Source organism: Lissotriton vulgaris, chromosome 6 (genome assembly GCF_964263255.1).
Source record: "Lissotriton vulgaris chromosome 6, aLisVul1.2, whole genome shotgun sequence".
NCBI classification, from domain to species: domain Eukaryota; kingdom Metazoa; phylum Chordata; class Amphibia; order Caudata; family Salamandridae; genus Lissotriton; species Lissotriton vulgaris.
Window position 1 is genome coordinate 1,495,963,455 of NC_141694.1, and position 15,528 is coordinate 1,495,978,982.

Genomic DNA, 15,528 nt, shown 5'->3' on the forward strand with positions numbered 1-15,528 from the left:
TGATCCATCACCGTTATTTATCTCACTGCCCCATCCCAGCTCAGAACCTGGCTATATGCCAGGTGGGGTGAAGCGCCTCAACCACCAACTTTGGGTGAGTGCTTTGAACCTCTTTTTCGAAGTATTTGCGATCGTAATGGTATGACGCGAATGTTCTGCATGATTAATATGATATTTTCATGTTTTTCTGTTTGTCTTCGTTGTTTCCTTGGATTCAATACTTCTGGTACGGTGCGATAACAGTATGTGGTTGAGCACATGACCTGAATCTACAGGTGATATCTTTTAAATATTTTTTTTCACGAAAAGCAGTAGTTTTGAAATCACAGGTCCTGAAGAATGCATGAAAACCTTTTCTTGATATGCAGAAACATGTTGACCACTACTGACTGCGGATATTATTTCAAACCCGCACTTGCACTTGTCTTTTAGCGTTAGGGACTGGGAGACACTAATAAAGTGTTCATTTCTACCCAGTTCACCTAATTTTATAACCCTTCACTATTTCACTCCTCACTTTACACTGCTTTTTTCATTTGCCAACACATTATTACTTCCCTCTCACATGTTTTTTCATCCAACATCGGGCACAGTAAGATCTGACCGGCCACTTTGTTTTGTCTCCTGGGCAAGGAGAACCCAAGTGATGTTAAAGAGGGCGGTACAGTGTGGCTCCTGATGGGAATTTTTTCCAGCTGCCCTTGAGCCCTAACTTGGCCAATATCACCTAGGTGTGTGCATGGTGTGCTCCCACGGGTGTTATGTGTATGGTATTAGTTTTTTGATCCATGGTGAACAACTACTTCTTTTGACTCCCAGGTATAATTCGGTGTTTTGATGTACGGCTTGGGGCGCATGCCTGGTTAGTCGTTAAACTTGCCCTTATACCCCCTTTTGTTAAGTGTTGTTGTTTACAGCAAAGAGCCACACCAGAAGACCCACAGATGCCATGGAGACAATGATCATGCCACGCGGATACCCATGAGGGCCACAACACCCATTGCAACCACCCCAGGCCCGCTACCACCCTCAGGACCCCTCCCCCCCAGCCCCCCCCGGGAACACCACAGAGCAGCGTACACAAAGAAAGCGGACCCACCTGAAACGCACCTGCCGCCCAGACACAAAGCCAGAGGAGGGCATCGCCTACTACAGTCCCAAAAGGACAACTATCCCCCGCATCTTGACCCACATCCCCCACCTGCTGATGGTCCCAACCCAGCGGACAACCAACATCCCTCCGCAGACAAAGTTGCCGGCTGTGCAGCACATGCCAGCCTCTGGCTCCATCCAACCCACAACTGCCAGAGTCGAAGGAGTCACACAGCCAGCCCCATCCAAGGTCATCACACCTGTCCTGGATGCCAACATCAGCCTGGTACCCAAGGACCACCAATTCACCTACACTGCGCAGGAGCAGCTGGAGACCAACAAAGGCCCCTACGTCATAACTGGATTCCCTCACATGTCAGGGACAATCAACTGCACACAAGTACCCCTTATGCCCCATGCCCACACTGCACACAATAACCACAACAGAAAGCACACGCATACCATGAATGTGCAGGCAACAGTGGACCGCCCGGGACTTCTCAAAAATGTTGTGGTCAACTCCCCAGACAGAGTGCATGAAACTCACATCTCCCGACAGTCTATTCACACCCAGCGCTCCCAGTATGGCACACATGGAAATGCAGTGCCCGTTGGTAAGTCCAAAATAAACACACCACACACCTCCAGCCCACAGTCATGCAACTTACGACACTGCCAATGGGCACACAGCACAACTACATTCAACATGACATACAATATGCCAACTGACCAGACACAACAACACGACTGCATTGAGAATCCGGCCTTGTCATGCCCACAACCCAGCCACGGTACAAAAGGGGGTGGTGATGGACGGAGCATCTGAATCAATCAAACACTCAAACCCAGTCAAAAGATCTGGGTTTAATCCATCACCGTTCTTTAGCCCACTTTGCCACCCCAGTTCAGATATGGCTATATGCAAATCAGTCTGACCCTGTGCCTCATGGGAACAGTCCAGCCCGAACTGCCAAGCCATGTCTTCCCTGGACCGGAAACAAGCTTCCGAGGACCGGTTTCTGGCATTCCAGCCGTCTTCAGCCCGGCTTGCTTGAATCCAGTGGCAAAGTGAGCAAGGGACTCACGTCTGAGCATACCCTGCCACATTTATGGCGGCCAAAAGCGGTACAAAAGGGGGTAGTGATGGACGGAGCATGTGAATCAATCAAACACTCACACCCAGTCAAAAGATCTGGGTTTAATCCATCACCGTTCTTTAGCCCACTCTGCCACCCCAGTTCAGACATGGCTATATGCAAATCAGTCTGACCCTGTGCCTCATGGGAAAAGTCCAGCCCGTACTGCCAAGCCATGTCTTCCCTGGACCGGAAACAAGCTTCCGAGGACCGGTTTCTGGCATTCCAGCCGTCTTCAGCCCGCCTTGCTTGAATCCAGTGGCAAAGTGAGCAAGGGACTCACGGTTGAGCATACCCTGCCACACTTATGGCGGCCAGAAGCGGTACAAAAGGGGGTGGTGATGGACGGAGCATCTGAATCAATCAAACACTCACACCCAGTCAAAATATCTGGGTTTAATCCATCACCGTTCTTTAGCCCACTCTGCCAACCCAGTTCAGACATGGCTATATGCAAATCAGTCTGACCCTGTGCCTCATGGGAACAGTCCAGCCCGAACTGCCAAGCCATGTCTTCCCTGGACCGGAAACAAGCTTCCGAGGACCGGTTTCTGGCATTCCAGCCGTCTTCAGCCCGTCTTGCTTGAATCCAGTGGCAAAGTGAGCAAGGGACTCACGTCTGAGCATACCCTGCCACATTTATGGCGGCCAAAAGCGGTACAAAAGGGGGTAGTGATGGACGGAGCATGTGAATCAATCAAACACTCACACCCAGTCAAAAGATCTGGGTTTAATCCATCACCGTTCTTTAGCCCACTCTGCCACCCCAGTTCAGACATGGCTATATGCAAATCCGTCTGACCCTGTGCCTCATGGGAACAGTCCAGCCCGAACTGCCAAGCCATGTCTTCCCTGGACCGGAAACAAGCTTCCGAGGACCGGTTTCTGGCATTCCAGCCGTCTTCAGCCCGGCTTGCTTGAATCCAGTGGCAAAGTGAGCAAGGGACTCACGTCTGAGCATACCCTGCCACACTTATGGCGGCCAAAAGCGGTACAAAAGGGGGTGGTGATGGACGGAGCATCTAAATCAATCAAACACTCACACCCAGTCAAAAGATCTGGGTTTAATCCATCACCGTTCTTTAGCCCACTCTGACACCCCAGTTCAGACATGGCTATATGCAAATCAGTCTGACCCTGTGCCTCATGAGAACAATGCAGCCCGAACTGCAAAGCCATGTCTTCCCTGGACCGGAAACAAGCTTCCGAGGACCGGTTTCTGGCATTCCAGCCATCTTCAGCCCAGCTAGCTTGAATCCAGTGGCAAAGTGAGCAAGGGACTCACGTCTGAGCATACCCTGCCACAATTATGGCGGCCAAAAGCGGTACAAAAGGGGGGTACAAAAGGGGGTGGTGATGGACGGAGCATCTGAATCAATCAAACACTCACACCCAGTCAAAAGATCTGGGTTTAATCCATCACCGTTCTTTAGCCCACTCTGCCACCCCAGTTCAGACATGGCTATATGCAAATCAGTCTGACCCTGTGCCTCATGGGAACAGTCCAGCCCGAACTGCCAAGCCATGTCTTCCCTGGACCGGAAACAAGCTTCTGAGGACCGGTTTCCTGGATTCCAGCCATCTTCAGCCCGCCTTGCTTGAATCCAGTGGCAAAGTGAGCAAGGGACTCACGTCTGAGCATACCCTGCCACATTTATGGCGGCCAGAAGCGGTACAAAAGGGGGTGGTGATGGACGGAGCATCTGAATCAATCAAACACTCACACCCAGTCAAAAGATCTGGGTTTAATCCATCACCGTTCTTTAGCACACTCTGACACCCCAGTTCAGACATGGCTATATGCAAATCAGTCTGACCCTGTGCCTCATGGGAACAGTCCAGCCCGAACTGCCAAGCCATGTCTTCCCTGGACCGGAAACAAGCTTCCGAGGACCGGTTTCTGGCATTCCAGCCGTCTTCAGCCCGGCTTGCTTGAATCCAGTGGCAAAGTGAGCAAGGGACTCACATCTGAGCATACCCTGCCACACTTATGGCGGCCAGAAGCGGTACAAAAGGGGGTGGTGATGGACGGAGCATCTGAATCAATCAAACACTCACACCCAGTCAAAATATCTGGGTTTAATCCATCATCATTCTTTAGCCCACTCTGCCACCCCAGTTCAGACATGGCTATATGCAAATAAGTCTGACCCTGTGCCTCATGGGAAAAGTCCAGCCCGTACTGCCAAGCCATGTCTTCCCTGGACCGGAAACAAGCTTCCGAGGACCGGTTTCTGGCATTCCAGCCATCTTCAGCCCGGCTAGCTTGAATCCAGTGGCAAAGTGAGCAAGGGACTCACGTCTGAGCAGACCCTGCCACACTTATGGCGGCCAAAAGCGGTACAAAAGGGGGGTACGAAAGGGGGTGGTGATGGACGGAGCATCTGAATCAATCAAACACTCACACCCAGTCAAAAGATCTGGGTTTAATCCATCACCGTTCATTAGCCCACTCTGCCACCCCAGTTCAGACATGGCTATTTGCAAATCAGTCTGACCCTGTGCCTCATGGGAACAGTCCAGCCCGAACTGCCAAGCCATGTCTTCCCTGGACCGGAAACAAGCTTCCGAGGACCGGTTTCTGGCATTCCAGCCATCTTCAGCCCGCCTTGCTTGAATCCAGTGGCAAAGTGAGCAAGGGACTCATGGTTGAGCATACCCTGCCACACTTATGGCGGCCAGAAGCGGTACAAAAGGGGGTGGTGATGGACGGAGCATCTGAATCAATCAAACACTCAAAACCCAGTCAAAATATCTGGGTTTAATCCATCACCGTTCTTCAGCCCACTCTGCCAACCCAGTTCAGACATGGCTATATGCAAATCAGTCTGACCCTGTGCCTCATGGGAACAGTCCAGCCCGAACTGCCAAGCCATGTCTTCCCTGGACCGGAAACAAGCTTCCGAGGACCGGTTTCTGGCATTCCAGCCGTCTTCAGCCCGGCTTGCTTGAATCCAGTGGGAAAGTGAGCAAGGGACTCACGTCTGAGCATACCCTGCCACATTTATGGCGGCCAAAAGCGGTACAAAAGGGGGTGGTGATGAACCGAGCATGTGAATCAATCAAACACTCACACCCAGTCAAAAGATTTGGGTTTAATCCATCACCGTTCTTTAGCCCACTCTGCCACCCTAGTTCAGACATGGCTATATGCAAATCAGTCTGACCCTGTGCCTCATGGGAACAGTCCAGCCCGAACTGCCAAGCCATGTCTTCCCTTGACCAGAAACAAGCTTCCGAGGACCGGTTTCTGGCATTCCAGCCATCTTCAGCCCAGCTTGCTTGAATCCAGTGGCAAAGTGAACAAGGGACTCACGTCTGAGCATACCCTGCCACACTTATGGCAGCCAAAAGCGGTACAAAAGGAGGTGGTGATAGACGGAGCATCTGAATCAATCAAACACTCACACCCAGTCAAAAGATCTGGGTTTAATCCATCACCGTTCTTTAGCCCACTCTGCCACCCCAGTTCAGACATGGCTATATGCAAATCAGTCTGACCCTGTGCCTCATGGGAAAAGTCCAGCCCGTACTGCCAAGCCATGTCTTCCCTGGACCGGAAACAAGCTTCCGAGGACCGGTTTCTGGCATTCCAGCCGTCTTCAGCCCGCCTTGCTTGAATCCAGTGGCAAAGTGAGCAAGGGACTCACGGTTGAGCATACCCTGCCACACTTATGGCGGCCAGAAGCGGTACAAAAGGGGGTGGTGATGGACGGAGCATCTGAATCAATCAAACACTCACACCCAGTCAAAATATCTGGGTTTAATCCATCACCGTTCTTTAGCCCACTCTGCCAACCCAGTTCAGACATGGCTATATGCAAATCAGTCTGACCCTGTGCCTCATGGGAACAGTCCAGCCCGAACTGCCAAGCCATGTCTTCCCTGGACCGGAAACAAGCTTCCGAGGACCGGTTTCTGGCATTCCAGCCGTCTTCAGCCCGTCTTGCTTGAATCCAGTGGCAAAGTGAGCAAGGGACTCACGTCTGAGCATACCCTGCCACATTTATGGCGGCCAAAAGCGGTACAAAAGGGGGTGGTGATGGACGGAGCATCTAAATCAATCAAACACTCACACCCAGTCAAAAGATCTGGGTTTAATTCATCACCGTTCTTTAGCCCACTCTGACACCCCAGTTCAGACATGGCTATATGCAAATCAGTCTGACCCTGTGCCTCATGGGAACAGTCCAGCCCGAACTGCAAAGCCATGTCTTCCCTGGACCGGAAACAAGCTTCCGAGGACCGGTTTCTGGCATTCCAGCCATCTTCAGGCCAGCTAGCTTGAATCCAGTGGCAAAGTGAGCAAGGGACTCACGTCTGAGCATACCCTGCCACAATTATGGCGGCCAAAAGCGGTACAAAAGGGGGTGGTGATGGACGGAGCATCTGAATCAATCAAACACTCACACCCAGTCAAAAGATCTGGGTTTAATCCATCACCGTTCTTTAGTCCACTCTGCCACCCCAGTTCAGACATGGCTATATGCAAATCAGTCTGACCCTGTGCCTCATGGGAACAGTCCAGCCCGAACTGCCAAGCCATGTCTTCCCTGGACCGGAAACAAGCTTCCGAGGACCGGTTTCTGGCATTCCAGCCGTCTTCAGCCCGGCTTGCTTGAATCCAGTGGCAAAGTGAGCAAGGGACTCACGTCTGAGCATACCCTGCCACACTTATGGCGGCCAGAAGCGGTACAAAAGGGGGTGGTGATGGACGGAGCATCTGAATCAATCAAACACTCACACCCAGTCAAAAGATCTGGGTTTAATCCATCACCGTTCTTTAGCACACTCTGACACCCCAGTTCAGACATGGCTATATGCAAATCAGTCTGACCCTGTGCCTCATTGGAACAGTCCAGCCCGAACTGCCAAGCCATGTCTTCCCTGGACCGGAAACAAGCTTCCGAGGACCGGTTTCTGGCATTCCAGCCGTCTTCAGCCCGGCTTGCTTGAATCCAGTGGCAAAGTGAGCAAGGGACTCACGTCTGAGCATACCCTGCCACACTTATGGCGGCCAAAAGCGGTACAAAAGGGGGGTACAAAAGGGGGTGGTGATGGGCGGAGCATCTGAATCAATCAAACACTCACACCCAGTCAAAATATCTGGGTTTAATCCATCACCGTTCTTTAGCCCACTCTGCCACCCCAGTTCAGACATGGCTATATGCAAATCAGTCTGACCCTGTGCCTCATGGGAACAGTCCAGCCCGAACTGCCAAGCCATGTCTTCCCTGGACCGGAAACAAGCTTCCGAGGACCGGTTTCCTGGATTCCAGCCGTCTTCAGCCCGCCTTACTTGAATCCAGTGGCAAAGTGAGCAAGGGACTCACGTCTGAGCATACCCTGCCACATTTATGGCGGCCAGAAGCGGTACAAAAGGGGGTGGTGATGGACGGAGCATCTGAATCAATCAAACACTCACACCCAGTCAAAAGATCTGGGTTTAATCCATCACCGTTCTTTAGCACACTCTGACACCCCAGTTCAGACATGGCTATATGCAAATCAGTCTGACCCTGTGCCTCATTGGAACAGTCCAGCCCGAACTGCCAAGCCTTGTCTTCCCTGGACCGGAAACAAGCTTCCGAGGACCGGTTTCTGGCATTCCAGCCGTCCTCAGCCCGTCTTGCTTGAATCCAGTGGCAAAGTGAGCAAGGGACTCACGTCTGAGCATACCCTGCCACACTTATGGCGGCCAAAAGCGGTACAAAAGGGGGGTACAAAAGGGGGTGGTGATGGACGGAGCATCTGAATCAATCAAACACTCACACCCAGTCAAAAGATCTGGGTTTAATCCATCACCGTTCTTTAGCCCACTCTGCCACCCCAGTTCAGACATGGCTATATGCAAATCAGTCTGACCCTGTGCCTCATGGGAACAGTCCAGCCCGAACTGCCAAGCCATGTCTTCCCTGGACCGGAAACAAGCTTCCGAGGACCGGTTTCCTGGATTCCAGCCATCTTCAGCCCGCCTTGCTTGAATCCAGTGGCAAAGTGAGCAAGGGACTCACGGTTGAGCATACCCTGCCACACTTATGGCGGCCAGAAGCGGTACAAAAGGGGGTGGTGATGGACGGAGCATCTGAATCAATCAAACACTCAAAACCCAGTCAAAATATCTGGGTTTAATCCATCACCGTTCTTTAGCCCACTCTGCCACCCCAGTTCAGACATGGCTATATGCAAATCAGTCTGACCCTGTGCCTCATGGGAACAGTCCAGCCCGAACTGCCAAGCCATGTCTTCCCTGGACCGGAAACAAGCTTCCGAGGACCGGTTTCTGGCATTCCAGCCATCTTCAGCCCGCCTTGCTTGAATCCAGTGGCAAAGTGAGCAAGGGACTCATGGTTGAGCATACCCTGCCACACTTATGGCGGCCAGAAGCGGTACAAAAGGGGGTGGTGATGGACGGAGCATCTGAATCAATCAAACACTCAAAACCCAGTCAAAATATCTGGGTTTAATCCATCACCGTTCTTCAGCCCACTCTGCCAACCCAGTTCAGACATGGCTATATGCAAATCAGTCTGACCCTGTGCCTCATGGGAACAGTCCAGCCCGAACTGCCAAGCCATGTCTTCCCTGGACCGGAAACAAGCTTCCGAGGACCGGTTTCTGGCATTCCAGCCGTCTTCAGCCCGGCTTGCTTGAATCCAGTGGGAAAGTGAGCAAGGGACTCACGTCTGAGCATACCCTGCCACATTTATGGCGGCCAAAAGCGGTACAAAAGGGGGTGGTGATGAACCGAGCATGTGAATCAATCAAACACTCACACCCAGTCAAAAGATTTGGGTTTAATCCATCACCGTTCTTTAGCCCACTCTGCCACCCTAGTTCAGACATGGCTATATGCAAATCAGTCTGACCCTGTGCCTCATGGGAACAGTCCAGCCCGAACTGCCAAGCCATGTCTTCCCTTGACCAGAAACAAGCTTCCGAGGACCGGTTTCTGGCATTCCAGCCATCTTCAGCCCAGCTTGCTTGAATCCAGTGGCAAAGTGAACAAGGGACTCACGTCTGAGCATACCCTGCCACACTTATGGCAGCCAAAAGCGGTACAAAAGGAGGTGGTGATAGACGGAGCATCTGAATCAATCAAACACTCACACCCAGTCAAAAGATCTGGGTTTAATCCATCACCGTTCTTTAGCCCACTCTGCCACCCCAGTTCAGACATGGCTATATGCAAATCAGTCTGACCCTGTGCCTCATGGGAAAAGTCCAGCCCGTACTGCCAAGCCATGTCTTCCCTGGACCGGAAACAAGCTTCCGAGGACCGGTTTCTGGCATTCCAGCCGTCTTCAGCCCGCCTTGCTTGAATCCAGTGGCAAAGTGAGCAAGGGACTCACGGTTGAGCATACCCTGCCACACTTATGGCGGCCAGAAGCGGTACAAAAGGGGGTGGTGATGGACGGAGCATCTGAATCAATCAAACACTCACACCCAGTCAAAATATCTGGGTTTAATCCATCACCGTTCTTTAGCCCACTCTGCCAACCCAGTTCAGACATGGCTATATGCAAATCAGTCTGACCCTGTGCCTCATGGGAACAGTCCAGCCCGAACTGCCAAGCCATGTCTTCCCTGGACCGGAAACAAGCTTCCGAGGACCGGTTTCTGGCATTCCAGCCGTCTTCAGCCCGTCTTGCTTGAATCCAGTGGCAAAGTGAGCAAGGGACTCACGTCTGAGCATACCCTGCCACATTTATGGCGGCCAAAAGCGGTACAAAAGGGGGTGGTGATGGACGGAGCATCTAAATCAATCAAACACTCACACCCAGTCAAAAGATCTGGGTTTAATTCATCACCGTTCTTTAGCCCACTCTGACACCCCAGTTCAGACATGGCTATATGCAAATCAGTCTGACCCTGTGCCTCATGGGAACAGTCCAGCCCGAACTGCAAAGCCATGTCTTCCCTGGACCGGAAACAAGCTTCCGAGGACCGGTTTCTGGCATTCCAGCCATCTTCAGGCCAGCTAGCTTGAATCCAGTGGCAAAGTGAGCAAGGGACTCACGTCTGAGCATACCCTGCCACAATTATGGCGGCCAAAAGCGGTACAAAAGGGGGTGGTGATGGACGGAGCATCTGAATCAATCAAACACTCACACCCAGTCAAAAGATCTGGGTTTAATCCATCACCGTTCTTTAGTCCACTCTGCCACCCCAGTTCAGACATGGCTATATGCAAATCAGTCTGACCCTGTGCCTCATGGGAACAGTCCAGCCCGAACTGCCAAGCCATGTCTTCCCTGGACCGGAAACAAGCTTCCGAGGACCGGTTTCTGGCATTCCAGCCGTCTTCAGCCCGGCTTGCTTGAATCCAGTGGCAAAGTGAGCAAGGGACTCACGTCTGAGCATACCCTGCCACACTTATGGCGGCCAGAAGCGGTACAAAAGGGGGTGGTGATGGACGGAGCATCTGAATCAATCAAACACTCACACCCAGTCAAAAGATCTGGGTTTAATCCATCACCGTTCTTTAGCACACTCTGACACCCCAGTTCAGACATGGCTATATGCAAATCAGTCTGACCCTGTGCCTCATTGGAACAGTCCAGCCCGAACTGCCAAGCCATGTCTTCCCTGGACCGGAAACAAGCTTCCGAGGACCGGTTTCTGGCATTCCAGCCGTCTTCAGCCCGGCTTGCTTGAATCCAGTGGCAAAGTGAGCAAGGGACTCACGTCTGAGCATACCCTGCCACACTTATGGCGGCCAAAAGCGGTACAAAAGGGGGGTACAAAAGGGGGTGGTGATGGGCGGAGCATCTGAATCAATCAAACACTCACACCCAGTCAAAATATCTGGGTTTAATCCATCACCGTTCTTTAGCCCACTCTGCCACCCCAGTTCAGACATGGCTATATGCAAATCAGTCTGACCCTGTGCCTCATGGGAACAGTCCAGCCCGAACTGCCAAGCCATGTCTTCCCTGGACCGGAAACAAGCTTCCGAGGACCGGTTTCCTGGATTCCAGCCGTCTTCAGCCCGCCTTACTTGAATCCAGTGGCAAAGTGAGCAAGGGACTCACGTCTGAGCATACCCTGCCACATTTATGGCGGCCAGAAGCGGTACAAAAGGGGGTGGTGATGGACGGAGCATCTGAATCAATCAAACACTCACACCCAGTCAAAAGATCTGGGTTTAATCCATCACCGTTCTTTAGCACACTCTGACACCCCAGTTCAGACATGGCTATATGCAAATCAGTCTGACCCTGTGCCTCATTGGAACAGTCCAGCCCGAACTGCCAAGCCTTGTCTTCCCTGGACCGGAAACAAGCTTCCGAGGACCGGTTTCTGGCATTCCAGCCGTCCTCAGCCCGTCTTGCTTGAATCCAGTGGCAAAGTGAGCAAGGGACTCACGTCTGAGCATACCCTGCCACACTTATGGCGGCCAAAAGCGGTACAAAAGGGGGGTACAAAAGGGGGTGGTGATGGACGGAGCATCTGAATCAATCAAACACTCACACCCAGTCAAAAGATCTGGGTTTAATCCATCACCGTTCTTTAGCCCACTCTGCCACCCCAGTTCAGACATGGCTATATGCAAATCAGTCTGACCCTGTGCCTCATGGGAACAGTCCAGCCCGAACTGCCAAGCCATGTCTTCCCTGGACCGGAAACAAGCTTCCGAGGACCGGTTTCCTGGATTCCAGCCATCTTCAGCCCGCCTTGCTTGAATCCAGTGGCAAAGTGAGCAAGGGACTCACGGTTGAGCATACCCTGCCACACTTATGGCGGCCAGAAGCGGTACAAAAGGGGGTGGTGATGGACGGAGCATCTGAATCAATCAAACACTCAAAACCCAGTCAAAATATCTGGGTTTAATCCATCACCGTTCTTTAGCCCACTCGGCCAACCCAGTTCAGACATGGCTATATGCAAATCAGTCTGACCCTGTGCCTCATGGGAACAGTCCAGCCCGAACTGCCAAGCCATGTCTTCCCTGGACCGGAAACAAGCTTCCGAGGACCGGTTTCTGGCATTCCAGCCGTCTTCAGCCCGGCTTGCTTGAATCCAGTGGCAAAGTGAGCAAGGGACTCACGTCTGAGCATACCCTGCCACATTTATGGCGGCCAAAAGCGGTACAAAAGGGGGTGGTGATGAACGGAGCATGTGAATCAATCAAACACTCACACCCAGTCAAAAGATCTGGGTTTAATCCATCACCGTTCTTTAGCCCACTCTGCCACCCTAGTTCAGACATGGCTATATGCAAATCAGTCTGACCCTGTGCCTCATGGGAACAGTCCAGCCCGAACTGCCAAGCCATGTCTTCCCTTGACCAGAAACAAGCTTCCGAGGACCGGTTTCTGGCATTCCAGCCATCTTCAGCCCGGCTTGCTTGAATCCAGTGGCAAAGTGAACAAGGGACTCACGTCTGAGCATACCCTGCCACACTTATGGCAGCCAAAAGCGGTACAAAAGGGGGTGGTGATGAACGGAGCATCTGAATCAATCAAACACTCACACCCAGTCAAAAGATCTGGGTTTAATCCATCACCGTTCTTTAGCCCACTCTGCCACCCCAGTTCAGACATGGCTATATGCAAATCAGTCTGACCCTGTGCCTCATGGGAACAGTCCAGCCCGAACTGCCAAGCCATGTCTTCCCTGGACCGGAAACAAGCTTCCGAGGACCGGTTTCTGGCATTCCAGCCGTCTTCAGCCCGCCTTGCTTGAATCCAGTGGCAAAGTGAGCAAGGGACTCCCGGTTGAGCATACCCTGCCACACTTATGGCGGCCAGAAGCGGTACAAAAGGGGGTGGTGATGGACGGAGCATCTGAATCAATCAAACACTCACACCCAGTCAAAATATCTGGGTTTAATCCATCACCGTTCTTTAGCCCACTCTGCCAACCCAGTTCAGACATGGCTATATGCAAATCAGTCTGACCCTGTGCCTCATGGGAACAGTCCAGCCCGAACTGCCAAGCCATGTCTTCCCTGGACCGGAAACAAGCTTCCGAGGACCGGTTTCTGGCATTCCAGCCGTCCTCAGCCCGTCTTGCTTGAATCCAGTGGCAAAGTGAGCAAGGGACTCACGTCTGAGCATACCCTGCCACACTTATGGCGGCCAAAAGCGGTACAAAAGGGGGGTACAAAAGGGGGTGGTGATGGACGGAGCATCTGAATCAGTCCAACTGATTTGAATTGCAGTCCAACTGCAATTGGCTGAATTTCTGGAGACTAATCTGCTTCTCCATGACTCTCAGTCGGGATTCAGAGCAGGCTTTAGTACGGAGACAGCTCTCCTTGAAGTCTCCGAAACTGTCAGAGAGTGTGTGGATAGGGGCGAGGAGGCCATGTTGGTCCTCCTCGACCTATCCGCCGCCTTTGATACGGTTTCCCACACAATCTTATTGGATCGCCTGTGCCAGTTGGGCATAGGAGGTACTGTGTTGACCTGGATTAGTTCCTTCTTGAAGGATCGTTCTCAGAGGGTCTTTCTGAAGCCTTTTACTTCGACTGAGAAACCTCTTCTTTGTGGTGTCCCCCAGGGCTCGGCCCTGAGCCCTTTATTATTTAATGTATATCTTGCCCCTCTGGCCAAGGTGGTGGAATCTTGGGGAGTCAGAGTGATCTCCTATGCTGATGATACCCAGCTGGTGTTTTCTTTTAGGGATCACTCTGACACCTCTTTTGCCAACTTTCGTCAGTGTTTAAATAACATCTGCAATTGGATGACCACCAACCACTTCAGGCTTAATACTGATAAAACGGAGGTTATGTTTTTTAATCAGAAAACTCCTATTCCATCCAGCCTGTGGTGGCCAGTGGTCCTTGACCCCCCCCCGATACCAGCTGTCACAGTTCGCAATCTGGGCTTCCTGTTTGATAATACCCTTTCTTGTGCTCCTCACATTACTAAGACTACATCTGCCTGTTTTGCGAAATTGGGTATGATTAAAAAGATTCTGCCTTACCTCCCATTGAATGCTCGTAGAACGGTGGTTCAGTCACTGATCACGTCTCACTTAGACTATGCGAACAGTCTCTACGCAGGTGCCCCTCTGTACCAGATTGAACGTCTGCAAATTGTGCAGAATGCCGCTGCCAGACTGATTGGCAATATTCCGTTTCGACAATCTGTAGCATCCTATCGTAAACAACTGCATTGGCTCCCTATTACTAAACGGATCTACTTTAAGATACTGATTCTTGCTTTTCGAGCCTTGAACAATCTTGGCCCAGGCTATCTGAAAAAACGTCTTGTTCTATCACACTCTGTGAGATCCTTACGATCCAATAGTTTACGTCTCTTGGTTGTCCCACGCTTCCGCCTTTCTAGAGTAGGCGGTAGAGCTTTTGGAGTATCAGCAGCTAGACTGTGGAATAACCTCCCCTTGGAGCTAAGATTTGTCCCCACTGAATCCATCTTTCGCCGCAAACTAAAGACTTGGTTGTTCTCTTCTTGATTCTCTCCTCCTTCTTTGAGCTCATTAGTTGTTAGCGCCGGGACACCCACTCGGGGGTAGCCGTGCGCTCTATAAAATTCAAAAATAAATAAATAAATAAATAAATAAAATAAATCAATCAAACACTCACACCCAGTCAAAAGATCTGGGTTTAATCCATCACCGTTCTTTAGCCCACTCTGCCACCCCAGTTCAGACATGGCTATATGCAAATCAGTCTGACCCTGTGCCTCATGGGAACAGTCCAGCCCGAACTGCCAAGCCATGTCTTCCCTGGACCGGAAACAAGCTTCCGAGGACCGGTTTCCTGGATTCCAGCCATCTTCAGCCCGCCTTGCTTGAATCCAGTGGCAAAGTGAGCAAGGGACTCACGTCTGAGCATACCCTGCCACATTTATGGCGGCCAGAAGCGGTACAAAAGGGGGTGGTGATGGACGGAGCATCTGAATCAATCAAACACTCACACCCAGTCAAAAGATCTGGGTTTAATCCATCACCGTTCTTTAGCACACTCTGACACCCCAGTTCAGACATGGCTATATGCAAATCAGTCTGACCTTGTGCCTCATGGGAACAGTCCAGCCCGAACTGCCAAGCCATGTCTTCCCTGGACCGGAAACAAGCTTCCGAGGACCGGTTTCTGGCATTCCAGCCGTCTTCAGCCCGTCTTGCTTGAATCCAGTGGCAAAGTGAGCAAGGGACTCACCTCTGAGCATACCCTGCCACATTTATGGCGGCCAAAAGCGGTACAAAAGGGGGTAGTGATGGACGGAGCATGTGAATCAATCAAACACTCACACCCAGTCAAAAGATCTGGGTTTAATCCATCACCGTTCTTTAGCCCACTCTGCCACCCCAGTTCAGACATGGCTAT